General features: G+C 46.7%; 1 protein-coding gene across 2 annotated transcripts in view; it reads right to left on the bottom strand.

Annotated features, from left to right (window-relative positions):
- The window catches only part of SRPK2 (SRSF protein kinase 2), a 516,420-nt gene that overhangs the window by 340,104 nt on the left and 150,011 nt on the right, over positions 1–26,305 (bottom strand). The gene's annotated exons all lie outside the window — the stretch shown is intronic.

Raw genomic sequence — 26,305 nt, 5'->3', positions numbered from 1 at the left:
TACAATTCCATACGAAATCACTTAATAACCACCGGATGGCTTCCCTAAACCAGGCAATTGTTGCACTTGGTCCGCAAACGATGCGTCTGTAAGGAAAATCTTGAGGTATACAATGGGCATCATTCAGACATCTCGCAGGCACCAGCCCACTTGCCCACCACTTAATCCATCCTCACGTGCAAATAATAGTGAACACCCACGTAGATTTAGACAACTTTTTGAGAATCGTCCACCTCCCCTTAGCTTCTGGATTAAGACAGGATTGGTCAGAAAACGGAGTAAATCTGGCCCACCAAAATCTGCACAATTCACTAGCCCATATTCGAGTCCTCAAATGGCCCTTCAAATCCTCATATATGCAAAAAGATCACCTTTTTCTAAGCAGTGACCAGGCTCAAGTAAGCCACCGGTAGCTCTAATGAAAATATAAGTCTTGACAAGGCAACAAAGAACTTGGTAGACCCACAAAATACCTCCAGACTAGGAAATATGGCATCAAGACCTAAAACTAGAAAAATATCAAACTATACGTCTCCATGATCGATTCCTTAATAATACTGGGCCATATGTACAAACACTTTTTCCCATAGACACAGAATGGGGAAAAACCTTTGCTACATATGGCCCGTAGCCCCCAATCGGTCACCATATGCTCATTTCAATGTTCTGGTCTACCCAGTCGACTGCCCAGCGCAGAACACTTGTGTAAGGTATCTCCAGACGTGCTCAAAATGTTTTTGATGTTGCCCATTAACAGGGTTCTAAACTTTGAGGGTGATAGGTGTACGCCTAGAGCTATCACCTGACCTGTTTTCTACCTGCACAATTGCAAAATCTCCTAAATCCAGTTTTTATAGCCCTTATCTGTACACAGGACTAACCACAAATATATATAGAAATCATTTTTAATTGTGTTCCAGAGCTGCATTAACGATGCATGACTAAAAATTAAAGTAAACAAAGGCAGACAAGTTATGTTACAAATTGATATATATGATTTTATTTAAAGTCCTATTTAGTATCGTGCCCAGGCCTTTATTTTATTCTTGGAAAAGTGGTAACACTATGTACACCTCAAAGTGAACATTTTTTATCATATGTGATACCGGCATAAGTGACGGTTTGTGTCAGCTGATCTATAGTAGTTTAATACAATCTTTTTATCTGTACCTCAGTTGGGAACCTGCCTCCTTGCTCTTTCTGTGTAGTTTGACGACTTCTCTATAACGTAAGAGTTGTGCATGATGCAGTTGCTTTGACACAATTAGGTAGTGCCTCAGTTTGTGGTCAGCTGTATGCATGTAGTCCCAATGTCTGAAGGGTGCTTCTGATGTTTAAATGTAGTCAGAAGTCTGCTGTGTCCCACTGCCTGCATGTCAGCCAGTGCAGAAACTGCAAAACAAGTCAGCAGTACTAGCCTGAGATACGCATGGATATTCTGGTCAGTTGGAGCCTTGTTTCAGAGTTGGACTGGCTGTGCATAATATTCCTGCCCTCCCCCAACTCTACAGCCCAACCTAGAACACATGCGTTGTGATGTCCAGGTTCCAAACATCATTCTCAGCAGCGAGAGAAAAGCAGGGTCTGTACACAACCCACATGAATAACACATCTGTAAGAGGCGCCTCTGTGCGACAATGAGATTGTTGTATTGTTTTTTCTTACTAGGGTAAGGTCAGACCAGCTTTACAGAGGAGACAAGCTCAGGGCCGATCCTCAAGGAGAAAACATGCACAGTGGAAGTTTACCAACAACACGACCTCCCAGTTTTTTCTGCTCACAGATGAAACATTTACAGCTAACTTCAGTTGAAGGAAATAACATGCGGTTGGGACAGAGACCCAGGCGCTCTTTCCAAATTCCAACTATTATTTAAAAAAACAAAAACATGTTGGCGTGGGAATGTCCCCTGCATGGTACACACACAGTATACTTGATATGACTTATTTTGACCATGGTGTTAAGCACGTCTTAAACTGACCCTAAATATGTGAGGTCCTACGCCTAACCTGTGGCTTAGAGGGGAGCATTAGGCACGCCTTTATTGTGAGGAGTGGAGTAATATCCCTGTCCTAGGTATAGTGCTTAAAACTGTGGTGGCAGCATAAATCAGTAGTGTGATCAGACCTTGTAAACTGTGTCACTGACACTGACGCCTAGTGGCCCACTTGTGTTAAGTTTCACTCTTACGTGTATGTCCATAACCTTGTGCTGACATCCAGTATGTTTACGCATGTAAAGGTTGAGTAACATGGTGATCACTTACATGTTTGAGTGAGTCAGAGTATTGGAAGTCAATGGGATCAATATGACGTCCTGACACAGCAGAAGATGAAGTGTGAGGGCTATGTTCCCGGGCAATGGAAGTGCATTGTCTAAATTCCTGTAGCTAAAGGGAGAAGATCCAGATATTAAAGTCAGAAGAATGGATGAAGGGCTATCTTTAGAAACTCAATGAGGCCTTTTGTTAGCAAAGAGCTGCTCCAGTAGTCTTCCTGGACCCTACCATTTGGTGGATGGTAGGGGTAAGTGGTGGGAGTCCGATCTCTGTTGTCAGAGGTGAGGAATTTTCTTGGTGAAGTCTGCCATTTTGTCTGTTCCAGATGACTGTGCAATGGGTATGGCTGAGTTGGGTCCCGTGCTCCCTGTGCCACTGAAAGCAAGTTACACCTGACTTAACAGCTTGTGTTCTACTTCATGGAGGACCAGGCCTGGGAGTTTGGCTTAGACTGTTTCTATTAGAGCAGGCGAAGACTGATTTGCATATGGCTGGGTTTAAACTAAGGTGGCATCGGGAAGAATGGGTGGGTTGGTAAGGAATCTGCAGCTAGATGTAGTCTCGCTTCTGCTGGAAACCAGATTCCTCTGATCTCCACCTCTCCAAGATGGCTGCCCCATCCCAGGAGTGATGCATCTGTCACTACTGTCAGATCTGAGTGGGGAAGGGAGAGGGATCTGCCGTTTGCCTAATTGTGGTTCATTAACCACCACTGCGATAAGGACCATATTGGAGAAATTCCCCTGATGTTGAGCCCACTGGAACTTCAGGTCTCACTGCAGAGCACACATATGCCATCTGGTATGTGTCACAGGCAGGATGCAAGAGGCCATGAGGCCCAGCAGTCTCAGAGTCAAACTGACCGAAATCCAGGATATTGGCTGAAACATCGGTATCACAGCCTGGATATCCTGGACTCACCGATCAAGAGGATACGCCTGAAGGTGCAGTGCGTTCAGAATAGCTCTGATGAAAGGACACATCTGAGAGGGAGTCAGGTATGACTTTGGCACAATTATAGTGAACTCCAGAGAATGCAGGAGGTTCGCCACAGTCTGGAGGTGGGAAACGAAAGCCTGGTGCAAGCCTCAAGAAGAGCTGCAGCACCCATCCCTTCGCCTACAGTCAGCTGCACTGCGACCTACAGAGATGCTCAACAGTAGCCTTTCAGCATCAAACTAAGGAATCGCCTACTCCCTTGAAAATTATAGCCTCTGGTGCTAAGGAGACACCCATTTTAAGTGATTACAAACTGATGCACTTTATGTCATCATTTGGGAGGTCATTTGCATTACATACCCAGGTAACTACATCACTGCTAGGGGTGACAAGACACTTTGAACTTCACATACAGCTGGGCAGTTTTGGGGGTCTGAGCTCCACAGCAGTGTTCTAATGTTGAAGAGACATCTGGGAGGCTTTTCATAAAGAAATCAAAGAGTCAGGCAGGCAGTTACTGGGTTGACTGAAGAGGCGACTTGGGGCAGGTGCTTGTGTTTTTTTTCCTGAGGCTTAGGGAGGTTGCACTGATATTCTTCAGCTACCATTCAAGTTTCCCAATTACATTCTGGTCGCTTTGTCCTGAGTGGAACATGGTGGAGGTACCGATGTAGCAATTTTATTTGAGCATGTGAGGATGGGGGCATGGCACCGGTGGCTCAATTTACCACTAGTTTCTATAAAACAATACAGGCCCATCGTTACAACAATGATTTTGGTCTTTCATAGTAATATGATTTGGTAGATTCACTTTTTAATGTTTGGAGACTCGTTTCCCATTTTTCGAGGCCAGGAGGAGAGCTCAAGCCATTGCTGACACTCCCCAAGACATCTGTTCCTTCTAAAGGAACAGGAGTTTGTGAGCCACATAAGTGACTGTCTGTCCTGTAAGACTCTACAGCCTAGACTGATAGATACTATGAGCTCTTATGCCTGGGAGTATCTTTAGAAAATCTTAAGGTGGCCTATTACCAGAGAAGACTTATTAGTGGCAAGAAGGGTTTCTGCTTTACTACTGATGGAATTTTACAGAATTTTCCTAGGGCACTGAAGCTACAACCCTTTAGCTTCTGAACAGTTCTGGACCAAAGGAAGTCTATTTCGTAATGCCAATGTGATAGCTGCTTTTGGAGCACTGGAGCAGCTAAGATTTGTTAATGATAGTTGAAATGTGGGTGACATGTTAGGACGCGTTACGTGCGTACGAAAAATGGGATGATGTCTCATGCTGCATCAGGGACCTTCAGTATTTAAAGATGTGTGCAGAGGTCTTCGGCATGCGTCTCTCTGAATGGGACTTAAGGTTCACGGATAATAAATACTATTTGGTGTCTCTTTCACTCATGACACCCATCCTATTTTCATGTATTTATAGCACATTTACTCTGCATAATATTTCTTAAACAGAGTGAGAATGAACAACTATTGAAGCAGACCAAGGAGACCTGATCTGTTAATATTGACACACAAATTTTAATGCTTATAAAATGCCAAAGCAATATATGTAACCCGGAGCAGGAACGGTCAAGTATGAACTTTCGGGAAAGTGAGGTCTCCTTGCATTGTAGGGGATTCATAGGACTATACAGCCTGCACCTTTGTGCTTAAAACACACTACAATATCTTTCTGCCTTAACTATAACCAGTGAACTTTCAACAAAAAGTGCATGGCAGCTATGGTGATCATTTGGTAAAAGGGGACCAGAATATCGGGTTTGTTTGACCAGGATCACTAAAAGGGGTTGCACTTGATTAGGGATGGTATGGAGAAAGGTTGGCCGACTCTTGGTTCTAGGGCAGCGGTAGATGCAGTTAGATTTACCTCAAGTGTATCCTTGCTGATAGGTCAACTTAGACACAGAAAAGCATAAGCCTAGAGTCCCTCTGAAACCAGCATGGTCACAACATAAACCAATCATTGGTGGGGATCTAATGGGATAATGAAGTAGCATCCTTGGCACAGGGCCTGTCTCATTATGAAAGGAGTATAAGTCTGGCACAACAATGGCATGAAAAGCTGCTGGAGCAGCACTGGTCAAAAACCCTTGGTCAATAAAAAACCCACAGAGGAAAACCACAGTCTAAGCTCAAAAAGGGATACTCGTTCTATGGCCCACTACCACAAGTAGCTGGTCCACTGGCAGAATAACAAGGAGTTGTGAAATGCAAGTTCTCCTTGAATGGTATCCTGGTGGTGAAATAACGGATGGTTATTTTTACTCGACTCAATGGTATTCATTTTTAAAACCTCAGAAGAAAGAAAGGCAGAGTGGACTCGCCAGGATTCAAACCTATCACTGTGATGTTAAACACAGATCCCTTGAATGGACTGATTCACCAGACACCAGACCCCAGCAAGTGCAGAAGCACTTGCTAAAGGCACCAAGAAAATGAGAAGAATGGAAAAGGGAGAGACAGTTTGCTCCCCAACCAACAATGGTCAAAGGTAGCAGAAGCTATTTTTCTCAGACAAGGAGCATGACAATCATCTCCTAAACACGATCTTCAGGACATTCGGGTCACTCTCACTAAATCAATGTTGGTGTATTAGGATAGCTAAGAACTCATCTGATGGTTGTCCAACTTTGAAATTCACTACCTACAACAATCAGTGTGTTTCTTTGGGTCACAGTTTGCAGAGAAGGCAAAAAACTTCCCTTAGACATATTTTGCTGGGCCTTTTGGCTGCAATCTACTGGACATTGCAGGAATAAAAGCGGTTGTACACTGAAGACAAATGTGCCAGCCTACCACTTCCTTCAACTTTGATTGTTCCTACATTTTCCTCAGTGGGCTGGACATATGTGAACCATTAGAGGTACACTGGCCTTTTTACCTGTGTTTCAATTAGAGAAGACTACTGATCCTTCACAAATAAAATGGATGAATACCCAATAACTGAATTCCTTCCCCTTATACGTTCATTGTGCGTATGGACATGTGACTGGTGTGCTCAAAGAGAGGGTGCAGAATGAGGTCCTGGGAATGGAGCCCTTTGCAACAACATATTTCTTGCAATATACAGTGGTGGCTCTCTGTTTAGTTCAAGGCCATTCCAGTATTGATGTCCTTGGAGGAGCCCCTCAGGCTGTGCCACACTTTCAGTTTGTGTCTTCTACAAGGCTTGGACAAACCTAGGACTCTTGGTGTGACTACCCCTGGACTAGCTGGTGTAGAGAAGAGCTGTACCCTGACCAGAAAAAAAAAGCATGGCGCAGTGAACTGAAGCTTACACTGAGATCACCCAAGGAATTTAGCAGCTCAGGAACCACAGCAGTGCTTAATTTGTGCTTGTTGTTTCCAGTGCGGGGCACCAGGACTTATTTTTGAGAGCTGGCACTTATTTTCCTGCATGAGGCATTTACCTTGAGCAAAAGACACATATGGGAACGACGGAGGAAAAGAAAAACAAAAAAGTGTCACAGTGTGAGAAAGCAGAAAGCTCCAAGAGTGGGCTGAAAAGGTAGGGAGTGGGTATGAATGGATTGAAGAGGCCCGAGATGGCTTTAGGATTACATTACCCAAGTATTCAGTGTTCGCACATTTAACTGCAGCAGCCGCATTTTTAAGAGGAGGGCTTTGGGCTCCGGCCCCTTTTTATTTACAAGTTAAGCACTGAAGCACAGCACTATAGGAGTCTGCTAGGCTACAACGGAACCGGCATCTACCTCACAAAAGGGTCAATGACCTGCAGGAGTCATTTAAAGAACTGACGGTGTGGTTAACCTACACTTCAAAAAATAAGTATCTTTGCTGGAGCTCTCATGACCCCTTTTTCATAGAACCTGCAAAAGGGGTCTCCCCTTCTGACCCTGAGTCTGAGGGTAGCTTCAATTCTGGAACAAATTCAATTGTCTCACTAACCCTTAACTCTTCCAGCAATGTATCTTATGAAATGAGTGACTACACCCTTACACTGAATGCTCACCATGCCCAGTTTTCTCATCCTTAATTTGACAGCTAATATTCTAATGATATTATTATTAATGATGTCACAGAAGATGTCATGAGTGAAGTAATATGTGGGGTAATTAGCAGTGCATGGCAAGGGCAAAAGTTATGGTTACCTTAGAGCATGAGGTATAGTTACTTCAGATAAATATAACAGCTGATTCCGATGGTTTTGTGCGCATAAATTCAGAACCAAACTATAACATCTCTGTAACCGCTGTTTTTTTGGGGAATTTCTAAAATATTTTTAATTCTATTTCCCAACTATAAAATCCCTGTAACCTTTGTTTTTTCCAGTGAATATTTGTAAGTAAAGTAAAGTAGTATGTAATTACCATTGTTAATCCAACCACAGTCGCGCACAGCCTTCAGCTGTGCACAACAGGGGGTTGCCCCCCCCCCCAGCATGCAGCCAACCCCATGTTGTGCACTGCCTTTGGCGGTGAGTGGCAGAGGGTTGGCTGCACCTAACCCCCAGTATGCAGCCAACTCCACAATGTGGGTGTGTGAGTGGATGTGAGTGGCTGAGTGGGTCTGTGACTGGGTGTGGGTGGTGGTTTTGGGGGTCTGTGTGTGTGTGTGTGTGTGTGTGAATGGGTTGATTGTGTTAGTGAGTGGGTGTCTTTATTTTTCATTGGGGTCTGGATCCACAGATCCATTTTGGATTCAAATGGGGGCCTAGCTTAGTGCTGTGGTGGAATTGTGGGCTATTTATAGCCCATGAGTGGTCCCTTACAGACCCCTCAATCAGCCCTATGGGGTCAGGATACCTGTTTCCTGACCCTTTATATCATATTCCATCTTTATTTCTCCCTCCCTCCCAATCCGGAACAAGTGCGAAAAGACAAAATAGTGGGTGCAACGTTTCTGTCAGGTAGCATCCAGCCAATCACAGCACTGCTCTTGGTGCATGGATCCACCAATCCACCACAGTGGATCCACATTTCTCGATATACATAAATCTTTTTTCTCAAATAATTTCAAAACTACTGAACAGATTTACACCAAGTTACAAAAAGATCTTTCTGGACCAAGATATAGCTTTCTGCCAAATTTGGTGTAATTCCATCCAGCTGTTCAAGCTGTAATCATGTCTAAAATCCATATGGGAAATTGCATGGGGAAAATGTTTTGCGACCAGCCCCCCACCTTTTTTTTTTTCCCTTGACCCCCGCTTAATTAATCACCCCGATACTTTTGTGAAGATTCATAAAATGGCGCCAAAGTTATTAGCAAAACAAAAAATGCTTTTTCAATTGAATCTAGGTCCTAACTATAACTACCCACTGGCGACCGGCAGTAAGTGATATATATATATATACACACACATACATATACTGTAATCATACATGCCAAGATACTAGATTCAGGCGGAAGACTCATAAGTTTTGGGCCAAAAATAGCTTTATTTCAACTACACCCAACCCTGAAATTGCCTCAGCTCCAATTGAAGCCAATGTGGAAATATAAATTGCCTCAATTTTCTTTTCTAAGTCTCCCACCTTTCTGGTCTAAAATGTTAGCATGTTTGCGTAATGTTGTCATTCAGACATTTTTTGAACACACATCTGTTTCATACAACAGTAGGCATAATCCCATGGATTATTTCAAATATTTTCTCTCATTAATATAATTTTATGATTGAATTTACAACCTAATGTCACACAATATAAATTATATATTGGCTCCTCATGAGCAGCACGGGAACGGTGTGGAGCTCATACCAAGGCAATCAGGCAATCTCTGTAAACATATCTGCTAAACATATCAGGTTATGAAGAGGCTTCCTTTGATGACAGGCACTCACATTTAATTATATTCATTTGCATCTCAGTTTGTTCCCAATTAAATATGAATCATTTTGAAAGTATGTAACACAATTATCTGGCATAGATGACAGTGGACTAACAACTCTGTAGTTATAAATGTATGCATCCACAGGGCCTTCCCTGTTTACTCCCCGGGTTAAAGACAGAAGGTCTTTGGTCCTGATGAGACCCATGGAATTAAAGGGGTGGGTCGAACTGTCAACATATGTGCAAGGGTTTCTTGTTGGAAAATGTACTTTACTTGGAAGACAGATCAAAAGTGATAACGTTGCCAAGAGTGAGTTTGAATTTTCATCCAAAGGATAAGATCAGATATCTAGGGGTCCAAATCACACATAGTTTGGATGAGCCCCCATGGAAAAATGTAGCCAAAATTTGTAAGGAAACAGATAGGTTACTGAGAAGGTGGGAAAATCTGCTGCTAAGAATTTCTGAAAGAGTGAATATCTTAAAGATGATGATTCTCCTAAAAGTGACCTTCTTGTTCAACACAATACCTCTGTGGTTTTCAGAAAAGCAGATTGGGAGGTTGCAAGGCAGGATATCCAGTTTCTTATGAGCATCAAAGTGTTCTAGGATTACATGGAAGAAGCTAAGGAGACAACTGAAACAGGGCGACTGGCCTTACCCGACTTTCAAAAGTATTGCTATGCTTTTCAGGTTAAAAACTTTCGTATCTTAACAAGGACCCTAGGTAATACCAATTTGGAATTGTTGTATGCTGCTATGATTACTGATCTAGGCCCAGAAAAATGTCTTTGGTGATCCTAAATTCTTAAAACGAGTTTGCCTGAAGTCCTCCAGTCAGCACTCAGAAGTTGGGTTTCCATAAGGAAAACGATTATACTTGGAAGGTGTCCCTATCTGGGACATCCCTGGAACCCCAGAATGTCTAAAAGATAGTCTTAGCCGACCACTACAGAGGGCAAATTTTATAAACTGGGGAGGTGGGGGGATCTCAGCAATGGGGAAGTCGTGATTGCCTGGCAAGAGTTCTCAGTGCAGACAGCTGGGGAGGTAGCGAAGTTTAAATTCTTCCAGCTGTGTTCTTGGTGGACTACACAGGGTCTGACAAAGGAAGAAAAGTGGGAACACAAAGCTCTTTTAGGGGAGGTCAAAAACATTAATAAAGAAGTATTCCTGTGGTATTGGGATATGGCTGCTGCAGAAGATATGAAAAGTATGGAGCCCTGTCCAACCTGGAAGAAGGACGTGCCGGAGCTTATGTCCCATGATTAATAGCAAGTATCGTTTGACCTTCCTTACAAGACAGTTAAGCCGGTACTGTTAAAGCAAAACCGTTTCTTTACCCTTCACAGAGCCTACTGGATCACTCTCAGAATGGCCAAGATCGCTCAAGGAACATCAAGGTGTAAAAGATGCAGCACAACAGATGCTGATGACAAGCATATGTTTGTGGAGTGTCAAGATCTAGTTGTCTTTTGGTGTGAGGTCAGTGGAGTGCTGAGTGAAATTTTGGGTGTTAAAGTGAAGGTAAGCCACTCCCTGATATTATCTAGGTTTGATACAACACCAAATGCATGGAATAAATTGCAAAAGGGACTGTTGTTTCTCCTAATGTTACGAGCAAGGAGAGAAATCTGTAAGAACTGGCTATCACAAGACCTTCCATTGAGGCAAGACTGGGTTACAGCAGGCAGCCAATTTTCTGAAATCCCAGGTCCTGATTGACAACATTACAATCTCCTTGAAGGCCTGTAAAGTTCTTATTCCAATAGGCTCAGGCAAAAAGATCCCATGGGCCAGCACAGACCTGGTTAATTAGTATAGAGGGAGCAGTCACTTCAGCAATGTCCAAAGCAAGGCTTTCAGGGGACATAAAAACCTGATTTTTTCCCCTTCTGAATAGTTTGAAGTAGAGGAGACGGTAAACCCTTCAGTATATTAAAGAACATAGGATGAATGTCATTGCGGTATCCTGCAAAACATCAAATTCTGAAGGTCAACAAGATCCACATTTTACTCAACATTTGGGTAGAAAAGGGGAGAGTTGTTGTGTTAGTAGATTCTTTCTGGCTATCAGTACGTGCATTTTATTGTTTTCTCAATTTAAACCTCATCCTTTGCCTGTCCCACTTCATACCCATTTTGTTACAAGTGTAGTGTATTTATATTCATGGGACATTGAACACAGCTATGTCCCATATGTAAGATGAGCTTTTCTGATGTTATGCACAATAAAAACTCTTACTACTTGTCAGACCATCTTCATGCTGTCACAATCTGGCTACAAACCACTATGATTGTCGTCTTAAAGACCTCTGTGGATGCCCAGTCTAGACTGCAAGACATGGAGGAAAATCCTAGTTTCACAAATGGCAGTACGTACCGATCGGCAGTTCTTATTGGGCTGGTTTACTCCAACCAGAGCGAGTTTGTCCCCTGCAAGTCCTTTCTCCAACTATCCAAAGGCTTTTTTGTAGGATTCCCATAGTTTGGGGTACATCGCTTACGTCCTAAGGAAAATGAGTTTCAAATAACAAATTATAACATTGAACAAGTGCCTGTAATCCGACTTCTCCCATCAAAACTGGGAGCATAATTTTAAATTCTTGGCAGGTACAGAGAAGAAAGCAATAAGGCTGTTTCCTGTTGTCTTTAATGTTTGCTCTAGGGATAGACAAATGGCCATTCATATAACGTGCTTTGGTGTAACACGTGGTGTAATGGAGATATTTATGCAATTTCCTTGTTTGCAGATCATCCCCTTTACATACAAATGTCTATTCAAGTTTGGAACCCATAAAGACACATTTGTATACCTTTAGCACTGGCTCTTGTCTTTAAGTAAAAATACATCTTGTTTATCCAGGGGTGCTTGAACTGACATCTTTGAAATCATAGGAGCTGGACTGCAAGTTTCATACCTTCTGTTATTTGGGGCTAGAAATACACAGATATATAGAGGACGTCATCAGCAAAAATCTTACTAATGCCCTTGCAATGACTAGGTCCTCAATTACATTTTGGAAATGACTCCCACTGTCAATACCAGTAGTTTTACCTGGGCTTATATAAATATTTGCTAACATTCCAGTAATACCTAGTTAGCACATCTTTCAAGGACTACACACATTGTTTATTGAGCTGTTCTGAGGAGAGGGCAGAAGAAGAGTAGTGCTGTGAAATTTAGATTTTAATATAGAAGTGGCCTAGTTGCATTCAACTTTGAATTCTCATATTTAGCAGTACAGCTCCAATATGAGGTGGGGATCATGTACCCAAAAGTAATGTAAGAGATTTGATTTCAATGCAAAACTCTGGACACTAAGGCCCTCATTACAACCCTGGCGGTCGGTGTTAAAGCGGCGGTAATACCGCCAACAGGCTGGCGGGAAAGAAAATGGGATTACGACCACGGCGGAAGCCAACATAGACAGCCACTTTTTTAACACTCCGACCGCCACGGCGGTACGAACAGCGCGGCGGTAACCGCCAACAGACAGGCGGAAGATAATGTACCGCCCACCCTATCACAAGATGCCAATCCGCCACCTTTTCCGGGGCGGAACCAGCGCAAACAAAAAGATGGCGGAAACAGTACACAGAAGGGGAAATCACTCACCTCTCCACACCCCATGAGGAACCAGGACGCCATGGAGCCAGAACTTCACATCCTGCCGGCGATGGCCTTCCTGCTCCTCTATCAGGAGCTCCAGAGACGGCGGCGACCATCACGGTGAGAACTGCACCTACAACACGGGGGGAAGAGAGTGACACACACATGCAACACTCTCACCCCCACCCACAACACCATACACACAAATACATGCTGCAACATTACATATACACTCCCCCACCCCACTTGAATAACGCAAGGACAAAAGGAATTGATTTGAACGATTGTAATCAATAAGAATCCAGTACTCAAAACTCTAAATACAGTATATACAATTATGTACACCAACTACACAAGTCCGGATAGTGCACCAATCATTGTCCGTGGACCACTGGGCCAAAAATGCATGGGTGAGGCCCTCACATGATACCGGACTCCAAACGGAGAGACACTGGAGGGGCATCAGATCGAAAATATACAGGCACCTCAGGGGGAGGAGGGCACCTCAGCCTGATGAACGCACGACACCACTGCTCCACGAGTGGTCTCCATGCTCACTGATGTATCCTGGGGAGTGCAAAGCCACAGTCTCTCAAGTCTTTTGCAGTGGGTGGGTTGCCCATTGCTTTATCCTGGGTAGTGCAAAGCCACAGTCTCTCAAGTGGGTGGGTTGCCCACTGCTTTATCCTGGGGAATGCAAAGCCACAGTATCACAAGTGGATGCCTTTCTCCAATGGTTCTGGAGGGGGCTTTGTGCCCAGAGTGCTTTATCCTGCCAAGGACAGAGGTAGTGGATGTGTTTCTCCACTGGTTCTGGAGGGGGCTTTGTGCCCAGAGTGCTTCATCCTGCCAAGGACAGAGGTAGTGGATGTTTCTCCACTGGTTCTGGAGGGGGCTTTGTGCCCAGACTGCTTCATCCTGCCCAGGACAGAGGTAGTGGATGTGTTTCTCCACTGGTTCTGGAGGGGGCTTTGTGCCCAGAGTGCTTCATCCTGCCAAGGACAGAGGTAGTGGATGTATCTCTCCACTGGTTCTGGAGGGGGCTTGGTGCCCAGAGTGCCTCATCGGACGAATTACCACTGGGGATGGCAGCCATGTCTGCAGTGGTGCCACTGGCTCAGGATGTTGCAGGCCGCTGGTGGTTCTTGCGGCGGTGTCAGTCGAGGCGGTGCTTGCGGTGGTGCTGGCTGCGGGCTCTGTGGCGGCGGTGCTGGCTGCAGGCTCTGTGGCGGCAGTGCTGGCTGCGGGCTCTGTGGCGGCGGTGCTGGCTGCGGGCTCTGTGGCGGCGGTGCTGGCTGCGGGCTCTGTGGTGGCGGTGGTGGCTGCGGGCTCTGTGGCGGCGATGGTGGCTGCGGGCTCTGTGGCGGCGATGGTGGCTGCGGGCTCTGTGGCGGCGGTGGTGGCTGTGGGCTCTGTGGTGGCGGCGGGCTCTGTGGCGGCGGTGCTGGTGGCGGGCTCAATGACAGTGGTGCTGGAGGCAGGCTCTGTGGCGGCGGTGCTGGTAGCAGGCTCTGTGGTAGTGCAAGTGGTGGTCTCCTCCGCCGTACAGGTTGGCGTCGACGTGGACAGAAGGTGTGACACTGGTCCCTCAGTCAGTGCCACCATGCCCTCTCCTGACCTGCCCTTTAATTTCTGGCCCTTCCCCACACTGGATGGTGGCGCAGCTGTCTTGCCACTATCGCCTTTCGTTTTCCCTGGGCCCTTGGTGGCAGGTGTTTTCTGCTTCTCCCTCCGGGATGTGGGCAACTTCTTTAGTTTTGCAGGTGGCGGAATGTCCTTGCCCCCGCTCCGTGGCACACTGGCAGCCCTGATGGTTGATGCACTCCAATAGCCCGCAGTTGCTGGCACCACTGTACCTGGGGATGTGGTGGCTGAGGTGCTGGGTTGGGACCTGGAAAGCCTGGCCATAGGGGACGGTGGGGGAGTTGGGGGGGGACAGTGGGGGGAGGTGTAGGGAAGAGGTCAATATTAGCCAGGAAATGTTTTTTAGACACACTGGGACGAGAAGATGGAGGGGGTTTGGGAGTGGAGGAAGAGGCAGTGGTTGTAGGAGGTGTATGTCTGCTGAATTTGGGTGAAGGTGCATGGGCTGGAGGCTGTTGTGAGGTGGATGGCTGTTGGGTGGGTGTGTGCCTACGTTTGTGTACTTTGGGAGGAGGGCTCACAGACACACTGGGAGAGGACACAGGGGATGTGTGAATGGTAGTAGGGGTGGTGAGTGCACGTGAGCGGTGTGTGGTGATGGGCGTGCTGGTGATGGAGGTAGTGGCTGAAGATGTAGTGCATGCAGGTGTGAGTGGAGACAAGACTGCGAGGGAGGAGGGGGCACAGTGGAGGCAGTGGATGTTGGTATGTGTGCATGGGTATGGTGCTTGTGTGAGTGCCTGTGGGATGTGTGGTGCGTATGTTTGTCTGAGCTTCCCTTGTGTGTTGAGGTGTGTGCATGCTGGTCTGATGGTGTGCTTGGGGTAGGCTGAGGTACAGGGAATTAGGTCTGGGTGGAGGAAGATGGAGGGGGGAGGCTGGACACAGGGACAATGGCTGCCATCAGTGCTGAGGCAAGAGCCTGAAATGCTCTGTTGGGCTGCTTGTCCAGAATGAATGGCCTCCAGGTATGCATTTGTTTGTTGCAAATGCCTCTCAACAACCTGGATGGCATTCAGAATGGTACACTACCCAACAGTGAGGGATCTCAGGAGGTCAATAGCCGCCTCACTGAGGGCAGCAGGGCTGACTGGGGCAGGGCCTGAGGTGCATGGGGCGAAGGAGATGCCCACCCTCCTGGGTGAGCGGGCACGGGACACAAGCTGAGGGGCTGCTGGGAGGGCGGTGCTGGCAGGGGGGGTGGCAGCTGTACCTGTTGATGCGTGGGGCACAGAGGGGCCCGCCACCGCAAGGGAGCTCCCATCAGAGGAGGAGTCGCTGTCACTGATGTCACATCCTGTCCCCGCCGTGGAGCTCCCCTCGACCTCCGTCCCACTGGTGGCTTCAGACTCTGTTGTTTCGCCCTCCAGGGCCAATTGGGATACAGCTCCCTCCTGCTCCGGTGCCACTGCTCCTCTGCCTGATGATGCTATTGCACACAAGAATAGGGAGACCACAAAAAAGGGGGGGGGACAGAAGAAAGACATGTTCAGTGCATGCAACACCACTACCGTTGTCGAACACTACAGACACAGCAGACCTCTGCCCTACGCCATGCACTTATAGTTCCTAGATTATTCACAGGGCCATGGGGTACAAGGCCTATGCCCGCTTGATGCACACATGGAAGTCACAGGATCCTGACTAGGTGTAGATGGCACTAACCACTAGTGGGGTTGGGGTGCCACTGGGCCTGCCTCACAAGGGACCTTGCCTACCAAGCTCGCACTGGCCTAGGGGAACCCACTGGCCACTCCCCTACCCAGACACCTCGTAATGCGCGCAGAGTCAGAGGATTATGACTGTACTCACCCCCTTGTGGCTGCTGTGATGCCCTCAAGCGCCCATCCAACTCCGGATACGCCACCGCCAGGATCAGGAACATCAGGGGGGTCATGGTGCGACGGGCACCCCTCCCACGTTGAAAGGCCATCCCCAGCTGGGCCTCCACCGTCTTCTTGCTCCAGCGGCGAATGACCTCCCATCTTTTCCAGCAGTGGGTGCTCCGTCTGTGGTGGACCCCAGGGTCCGGACGTCCTTGGCGATGGCACGCGAAATATCCTTCTTCTGGGGGGCGCTGACCTAGAGGAATAGTACAGGAGAAAAGGATAATCTTTACCCGTCCGGACCGTCATACTCATTGGCCCACGTTCCCACCCTTGCCCTGATGCACATACATTCACCGTCCGCTCATGCAGGCCTCAGTCCCCGCACACCCCATGTATCTTCCATCCACACCACTCCGAACAGGCATTGCCCATGCAGCATGCTCACAGTGTACTCACCTGTTTGTCTGGAGGACCGTAGAGCAGCGTGACCTGGGGGAGGAACCCATCCACTAACTTCTCCAACTCCTCCGAAGTGAAGGCAGGGGCCCTTTCCCCAGACACATGAGCCATCTTAGCTCCCAGACCCAGGACACAGCAGCACTTGCAGTGTAGGTCCTCTCCTGTCAAAGGTCAGGTATCAAGTGAGTGAACAGATAGAAAATGGCAGTCACGTCCGCGGCGGTGCGTACCGTCACCGCCGGCGTACATCGTCATTGGCTCCTGGGACCCATAGGGTCCAATGTTAACCAATGCAGGATTGCGCAGCGGTCTTCGACCGCCTACCGCGACGGTGTTGAATGCCAGCGCAGTTACCTCATATCCCCCTTGTCCCACCTTACAGGTCAGGCAGCCACCATTTCAAGGTGCCACATGGCATTAATAATAACTGCGTCACACCTATCTAGGCCTTGCATACACAGAGTAACAGGCACATTGCGGATTAATAAATGTGTGCAAATGACATTTTGTAGTACCTCAGTGTTGGCTGACTCTCTGCTCGCTGTTCTCATCCATAGGGGACGTCCGCTGGGGCAGGTGATGAGATGGCGGCATCCTTCGGTGTACAGACCGCTGGTGGACCGGTCGACAATGGAAGAGAGACACGTAATAGTCACCTAAAGACTTGATCACGCTACAATACATTAACTGTGTGCCCAGCTGGAGCCAGACCTGATGTCAGCTACCCGCCATCCCACAGGGATCCCCCCTCTAGTGCAGGTCCTGTCAGTACTCCATTTCCTGGCAAGTGGGTCTTTTCAAACAACAGTGGCCATTGCATCAGGGATGTCCCAGCCAGTATTCTCTAACGTGTTGTCCAGAGTGTTGTCTGCCCTGCTGAAACACATGCGCAGCTACATCATTTTCCCTCAGGTGGAGGATTTGCCTACCGTGAAAGGTGACTTCTATGCCCTGGGACATATCCCCAACATCATAGGTGCCATTGATGGGACACATGTGGCCTTGGTACCCCCCACAGGAGTGAACAGGTGTACAGAAACCGGAAGATCTACCATTCGATGAATGTGCAGATGGTGTGTTTGGCCGACCAGTACATCTCCCACGAGAATGCCAAGTTTCCAGGATCAGTGCATGACGCTTACATTCTGAGGAATAGCAGCATCCCTTATGTGATGGGGCAACTCCAGAGGCACCGTGTGTGGCTAATAGGTGAGGACAAGGACCCTATACTCTGTGTATAGTTGTCCAGGTCTGGGGTTGTCCCTATGGGTTAGTGTGTGTCTAACAGTTGTCCCTCAATATTTTCAGGTGACTCTGGTTACCCAAACCTGTCATGGCTACTGACCCCAGTGAGAAATCCCAGGACAAGGGCAGAGGAACGCTACAATGAGGCACATGGGCAAACTAGGAAGATTATAGAAAGAACCTTCGGCCTCCTGAAGGCCAGGTTCCGGTGCCTCCATATGACAGGTGGTTCTCTCTACTACTCACCAAAGAAGGTGTTCCAGAACACCGTGGCCTGCTGTATGCTGAACAACCTGGCTTTGCGACGACAGGTGCCTTTTCTGCAGGAGGATGGTCCAGCTGGAGGTCTTGTGGCAGCTGTGGAGCCTGTGGACAGTGAAGAAGAGGAGGAAGAAGAAGAGGATATCGACAACAGAAACAACGTTATCCAGCAATACATCCAGTGAGACACAGGTAAGAAGATATCACTGCCTCCCACATCTCATACTTTTGTTTGACCTATCATTAGTCTGTCATTTTCACCCAGTGTATGGACCTTGACTTGTCACTTTGCCTTTCCATTTAACAGATGTGGGTCCCACTTTGTGACCTCTGCTATATTTCCTCATGGTCTAGAGCTGTGTTACATCGGTATGTTGACATTTAAATTGACATTGCTATATTCCATAGTTATTGCAATTACACATTTGTGAAAGCACAGACTGACTCCAGAATGTTTTGTGATTGATGTGTGTTTATTTTTGTGCACATAAGTGGAGGGGGTTGTAAAATGGTCAGGGGTGATGGTAGAGGAATGTCCATGGCAGAGTCCAGTCTATTTGTTTCACAGGTGCATTTTCCACAGGGGCATAGGAAGTGGAGCAAGGGCAGTTGAAGGATGGACAGGGTGACAAAGTGGGACAGAAGGATGACATTCAGGGGGGTCTCATTTCCTGGCGGGGGTCTTGGCAATGTTCTCTGTCTTGTTCCTGGATCTCAGGGACCGTTTGCGGGGTGGCTCTCCATCTGCAGGGGGTGGGGTGCTGGTGTTGTGGTCCTGTGGCGGTGCCTCCTGTCCACTAGCGCCAGCAGAGGTGGTGGGCTGTTCATCGTCCAGGCTAGTGTCAGGGGCCCCTTGTTGTGCCACAGTGTCCCTCCTGGTGTTGACAAGGTCCTGCAGCACCCCAACAATGGTGACCAGGGTGGTGTTGATGGACTTTAGTTCCTCCCTGATCCCGAGATAGTGTTCCTTCTGCAGCCGCTAGGTCTCCTAAAAGTTGTCCAGTACCGTTGCCATCGTCTCCTGGGAATGATGGTACGCTCCCATGATGATAGAGAGGGCCTCGTGGAGAGTGGGTTCCCTGGGTCGGTCCTCCCCCTGTCGCACAGCAGTCCTCCCAGTTCCCCTGTTTTCCTGTTCCTCTGTCCCGTGTGCCCACTGCCCCCAGGTCCCTGATTTTCTTGGGGTGGTGGGTTTGCCTGGGTTCCCTGTAGTGGTGGACACAGTGCTGCTTGACATGTCCTGGGGACAGAGGGATGGGCCCACTGGGTGGGTGCTGTGCTGGTGTTTCCTGAGGGGGAAGCCTCTGTGGTGGCTTGTGCCAGTGTCAGGTGAACCGACTGTCCCGTGGTCCCTGATGGGCCGGGCTGGTCATCTTAATCCAGTTGTGCAGAGATGCTGTCATCACTGTGGGCCTCTTCTGTGGGGGGACTGGACATGTCTGGAACCTCCTGTCCGGTGATGTTGGGTAGAGGTCCTGCAGGGGTGTAAAGGCATGATTATTGCATCTGTGTGTGCCATTGTGTGCAATGGGTGAGTGACCCTGTACTCCAGTGCTTGCATTCTTGTCTAGGTCCTTGTGTGATATTTGGTTTGGGGTCTGTGTGGGTATCTGTTGTGGACATGCTTTGGTGATGGGGCTCCATGCTTTGGTGTTGCATGCAGGGCTTGGTGTTGGGATATGTGGTTTGTGATAGTGGGACATATGTGAGGTGTTGGGAGTGATGGGGGTGAGGGTGAGGGTGGGGATATGTGATGGCATGCAGGTAGGGTGTTATAGTTAAGAGTTGCCTTACCAGAGTCCATTCCTCCTGCTACTCTTGCAAGGCCCTCAGGATGCAGTATTGCCAAGACTTTCTCCTCCCATGTTGTTAGTTGTGGGGGAGGAGGTGGGGGTCCACCGCCAGTCCTCTATACTGCAATCTGGTGTCTTGAGAGCACGGAACGCACCTTCCCCCATAGGTCGTTCCACCTCTTTCTGATATCATTCTGTGTTCTGGGGTGCTGTCCCACTGCGTTGACCCTGTTGACGATTCTGCATCATAGCTCCATCTTCCTAGCAATGGAGGTGTGCTGCATCTGTGATCCGAATAGCTGCTCTACCTGGACGATTTCCTCCACCATGACCCTGAGCTCCTCCTCAGAGAACCTGGGGTGTCGTTGAGGTGCCATGATGTGGTGTGGGTGATGTGTGAGGTGTGAGGTGGTGTTGGTTGTGATGTGTGAGGGGATGTGTTTGTATGTTGGCTGAGTTCTCGTGGATGTTGTGTGCCTGTGGATGCTAGTGTTGTTTCTGGTGGTGTCTCTCTCTGGCCTTCTATCACAATTCTGGTCGAAAGGGTTTGTGGGTGATGTGGGTGTGTGTTTAATATTGCATTGGGTGTGTGGGAGTGGTGTGTGTATGTGTATCAGGTGTGTGTATTTCAAATTGTCCAATGTGGTTGTGTTTTGTAAATGTGTATTTTGAGCGCGGCAGTGTGCCCCGCCAATGGAATACCGCGGTTGAAAGATCGCCGCGTGGATTTGTGTGTCGTGATAGTGTGGGCGTATTCCTATTGGCGTGACGGTGGAGGTTTTGTTATCGCCAGTTTATCACTGACCTTTGGTGTGGTGGACTTGTGTGGGTGTCTGGATTTTGGCGGATTCCGAGCTGTGGGTCGTAATAGCTGTAGCAGAATTCAGCCATCGCAGCGGTGTGTTGGCAGTCTTCTGCACAGCGGTAAACAGGATTTACTGCCAGGGTTGTAATGAGGGCCTAAATCTGTAGTTGACATACTATTTGACAACTATATAGCAGGCTCTTCTTATCCCATCGTGATATGTACAGCCAAATATTGATGGATTAGATACTTGAGGAAGCCAGTCATGGAAAACGTGTAAGCGCCAGAGATTCGGTATGGTGCCTTCCCAGTTTCTGGAAGGTGGCAAACAGAACATTTGAGCTCATGGTCTAACACAAATCTAGTATACACAGGAGACTTGAAAAATCACGAATAGGGACATCCTATTACCCTATCACTTGAATTTTGCCTGACAACAGGCCATCTTGACGACACTGAGATATTATTATAATTACAGTATAAGGGATACATGGGAGCTGTGCTGGATCCCATCGGGTTGTCAGAACTTGATAAACTGCCGTAAGCATTATCCTGACTTAACATCTGAAAGCAAATACCAGGAGAACCCTTGCACAGATTCCATCAAAACCCAGTGGTTAGTTTGTTTTGTTTATGTTCAAGGGGAATTCATTTTAAACTCTTATTTTTGTCTTAGACTGAGGTGCAACATCATTGTTTTTATTTATGGTATTAAGTGAATAATCAATGAAAATATATATTTGAAAAAAACACAAAATTGTCGGTCCAGTGAATCCAAATCAATAAAACTACCGTACGAAGGTCTCACTGCTAAGAAACCTCAAATTCTTTAATTGACAGCAGGTGAAAAGATCTTCAATTAGTGGTCTGATTCATAAATGGTCGCCATCAAAAGATTGGGTTGGAGGTAGGAGTGATGATGCATTCAGGAAGCCTGTAAGTCATAAGGGAATTTCCAGAGGTCATAGAAGGTTTATACTTCATGACCTATATCAACAAAACTATAAACCAAAGAACGGAATTATTTCAAATCTTCCTCGATGCAAATTATCTTGATTCTTTGATGAAGGCCCTCTGTTGCCTTCCATCAACTTTTGCAAACTCTTGCTTTCCTTTTTATATAGAAATCTGAACATATGGGGCCTGATTTAGAGTTTTGCAGACAGTACTCTGTTGCAAGCAGCGTAGGAGTCATTCATTTTTTTGTTTTTCACAAATAAACCCCCCACTTTGCAAACCTTTGGCGGCCTTCCATCAAACGTTTAGTACACTGAACAGAAGTGCTGTGAAGGTGGTTCCTTTCAATATACAGAGTTGACCACCAGACATCTCTAAATTTTGCTGACAGAGTACTTTGGGGATGGTGGAGGTAATGCACTCTGCCATTCTGACAGGCACAACTCCACCAGTCAAATTCTACATCAGGCATCCAACCGAAGCTGGCCCAACCGTACAGTCTTTCCTGCTTCAATTGTTTTACAGTGATGTGCCTGGAGTAAGCTTACAAGGAGCTGACTTCTAAACTACCAATGAAACACCATTTACCATCACCAGGTGCAACTATTACAAGAATTATCATGTGAAAAAAGCACAGTGGCCAGCTCACTAAAACAATCAATCATCGGTCACTTGCCGAAAGATACATTAGCTGATCACTAATGGGAAAATATTGGTCCATTTTATACCTTTCCTTAATGAGATCAGGGACGTGGGGTAACACGCAAGCTAGAAGAGTTCCTCTAATCAAACAACAGTTTACGTGACAATCAAATTTTGTACCTGGAAGTGAAATGAAAATTACAATTGCAGTCATCAAAGAACTACGGCTCTCATCTCTTGCCTAGGGCCAACCAGAACTTCTTATCCTACGTCACCACTCTGTAGTTTATGACAAAGAGGACCAAAAATACCCCCTAGAACACCCAGAACAAATGTTGGCATAAAAAGTACTACCCTTCAATTATGTCACGGATTTCTCTCAAACCACAGTCAATGGATCAGAATGGGATCCACATCCTCAGTGACATCTGGTACTTGTGGGGCCCTTCAGGGTCTTTCACTATTACCACAGCTTTTCAATATCTGCTTGAGACCAATGGCCAAGTTCATTTTGAAGCATTAGCTGCAATTCAAAATGTATGTCTATAACGTTCAAATCTACATTTTGCTTCAACTTGAAAAACACAAAACTCTGTATTAAACTGTCCATCATAGGGCTTGAACAGCTGCCTGTAGGTCAGAGGATAATGTTCACATTACTCCGTACAATCTTCAAAATGTGGAGTCGTAACCTCAGATCAAGTAAAGCAAGTGAGAATGCGCGATCCAAAAATTGCTAAAAAAAAAAAGACATGAACATAGGACAATCAAGACCCGGGAACACAACTCTGAACTATTTTAGCCTGAACTTTAGAAACCAACCAAAGCATTGCTACATTCAAAAGAAAGTGTAAAATTGGCATGTTCAAAGAGGCTTTGACTTTTATACCAGAATCTGCATTGTCAATCCAGTACGCAGGACTCCACAGAGTTAACTCCATCCTCCTTTTTAGTCCATCAATGAGGATATGAAGATCGAATATTGGGCTGCACACCCATGATTACATGAATCTTAAAGGGGAAAGAAAATATGCAACCTCTGGTACAACTGACATGTTGTTTCTCCCATATTTTGAGTTCAAGATTACTAAAGAGGCTGGGGTAGGATTTTTGTGGTGGAAATATAGAAACAATGGATGTGTGTGCTGCAATTGTATTTTTCAGACACTGTGCCACCTATAGCGGTACAATGTGTACAAAAGGTACTGAATTTAATTTAAAACAATGGTGGAGGGCAACCAGAAAAAAGGAGAGTAAAAACAGAATAAGTGTGCCAATGTGCTGACAGCTTAAATGACACATGGCTGGGTTCTTTTGTCAGTTGTGTGGAGATGGATATGAATTTACTGCAATATTTTAGAGGTTCCTTTGTGTTATGTATACTCGCTACACAACTGTTCAGGAAACAAGGTTCATGTGTTGTAACACAAATTCATGTATACCGAAAACAAGGCCAGCTAACAAAGAACCACCATATAAATTATACAAGGACTGGGTTTTACAGGGACTGACAGTCACATCCACTTGTCAGAGAGGTACATCATAAAGGAGGAATTGTGCACTATTAGATACAAAGCACAAAGAAACAGAGGGTGGTACTTTAACAGAAGCGTATTGGGGAGCAAAGGCAGAAAAACAAGCTTCACCAGTAACCCGATAGGCTAAAAAATAAATCTTCCGAAATCCTCGATTCAATGGCCTCATAATGACTACTGTTGGGTCTCCTCGATGGCTTGGGACATCCAACGTATATACAAATAGAAACTACCCCATAAGACACAGGATGATCGGACATGGGAGAAGGCACACTGTATTTTCCTTTTAATCCTTTAGATGAAGCATATCAAAGCCTTATACAGGAAGTATGCCTAAAACCTTCCCGGGGCCTTAACCATTCATTATCTTCCCCTCATGCCCTCGTAAAAAAACGTAGCTTTGCTCCCTCTACATCAAATTTAAACAAATCAACCTTTCCCAGGAACTCACATCCTTTTGGCATCACAGTCTACGCCCTGTGGCCATGGACGGAGGTAAGGGTCAGCAACACTACCCCCTCTGTCTTGAGACGGTTGCTGTTCCCTGTGTGCCAAATTTATCACTTAGGACTGCAGTATTTGGAGTGCTGCCAGACATTAACCAGGGACACTGATGAGTGGACTAAAGAGCACCAAGTAGGCCACACTTCAGCGTAGAAGAAAATGCCCACTAAAACATGTAAAGTAAACAGCAGAAGGCTAGTAGAAACAAAATCGTCATATGGCAAAGTAAAGCTACTCACATCAGACAAATGGTATAAAAAGACACTCTATGGAGTGGTCTAATTGGATTATGATGTAAGTCGTCAGGGCTGTCCTGAATAACACATGTGGGGTAGGTGCTTTTATGGAACGAAGCACCTGGTACCATACACTGCATGTCATGTCTCCATCTTATGGCTTTCCCCTTGATGCAAGAATGGTAAGCAAAAGATTGTTAACAATCACTTGATTCCGTGACTTGAGTTGTGTAGTCCTGGCGAGCAACTGGTTACCCAGATAAATAACTTTTCAGTTATGTCTGATACTTTCTAGCCTGGAATCACATAGCCTGATGAATGTGTCCCAAATGTATGAAACAGGCATTCCGGCAGCAGTGGCGGAGGTGCGTCGCTCCCCTGGCTGAGCCAGCAGAAGAAAAATAAAAAATAGCTTGCTGGCAGTAGAATGTACAGGGAGGGGCGGGGCTGGGCCACAGGAGGTGGGAGGAGGGGAGAGTGCACTAAGTGCACATGCGTGTTTGGCCGGCTATCTTAGATTTCTCCAACCCGGCACACAGCCGGCTTGAGAAACAGCACAGACCTCAGGCTTGTGTCTTAGCGGCAGTCACTGTCGCTCAGACCAATCCTGACGCTTACATGCTATGTTTAGCATGTAAGCCACGCAAGGATGGCTGAGGAGCCTGTGCTGGTGTCCCAGCACATGCTGGGACACCACAAGAGGAGCGAAGCGGCAGGGGACGGCTGCGAAAGGGAAACGGTAAGTGTTTTCTTTAAAAAAATAAAATAATAATTCCCCCATCGTTGCCACTACCCCCCAAGCCCTTGACATATGTAGCGGCCGCCGCTGTCACACAGTATCTGATAGGTTCAGGCATTTCTTTCACTCCAAGGACAGAAAGATACAGCTGCACACAATTATCTATTGAGTGTCCCCCTCCCTGCTGTAGGATACAATGGATTTAGGACTAACAAGCATTTGGAGAAGATGGTTCATGAGCCATCTAATTGGGAAGAATTGGCACTGATGCCACCAGTGTGTGTGCCCTATACTTATCATGAAACAAAATAATGACCCATTGCCTCCTGGCAGCAAAACAGTCACTGGCTAATAAATGGAAGTCCCCCAAATTGTGCTTCCTTGACCTCTGGTGGAATGAGTTGTGAGATATTCAATCCATGGAAAATATTACAATCTCAGTGCAGAGTTCATATCCTAAACATATTAGTATAGTTTCCTTTAATAGAATAGGTTAACAGAGACCCAATTCTTGAACCCAGGCTGTAGAAACTTACATGCTTTCAGTTTCTGCAAACTAATTCCCCTTGTGTACAACACTATCATGCACAGTTTAGTACACAGTCGGAAAGATACACTTGGGCTGCTGAGCTGTTGTGGATAGCACCTGCTACATACTGTACAAGGATTCCTCTAATTACCGTATTCCTAAAGTGTCAGAGTTTTCCGACAAGTTGTGCACCACTGTTCAACATCTGCATGTTGCGTATCTTACTTAGACACTTTGGGGGTCATTCCAACTTTGGCGGGCGGCAGAGGCCGCCCGCCAAAGTTCCCCCGCCAGAAGACCGCACCAAAAGGCCGCCCGCCCGCCCAGCGGGAAAGACCCAGCAACGATGAAGCCGGCTCCAAATGGAGCCGGCGGAGTTGCTGGGGTGCGACGGGTGCAGTGGCACCCGTCGCGATTTTCAGTGTCTGCTAAGCAGACACTGAAAATCATTATGGGGCCCTGTTAGGGGGCCCCTGCACTGCCCATGCCA

Source organism: Pleurodeles waltl, chromosome 4_1 (genome assembly GCF_031143425.1).
Source record: "Pleurodeles waltl isolate 20211129_DDA chromosome 4_1, aPleWal1.hap1.20221129, whole genome shotgun sequence".
NCBI classification, from domain to species: Eukaryota; Metazoa; Chordata; class Amphibia; order Caudata; family Salamandridae; genus Pleurodeles; species Pleurodeles waltl.
The sequence above is the reverse complement of the archived record's forward strand: the minus strand, read 5'-3'. Positions and strand labels throughout refer to the sequence as shown.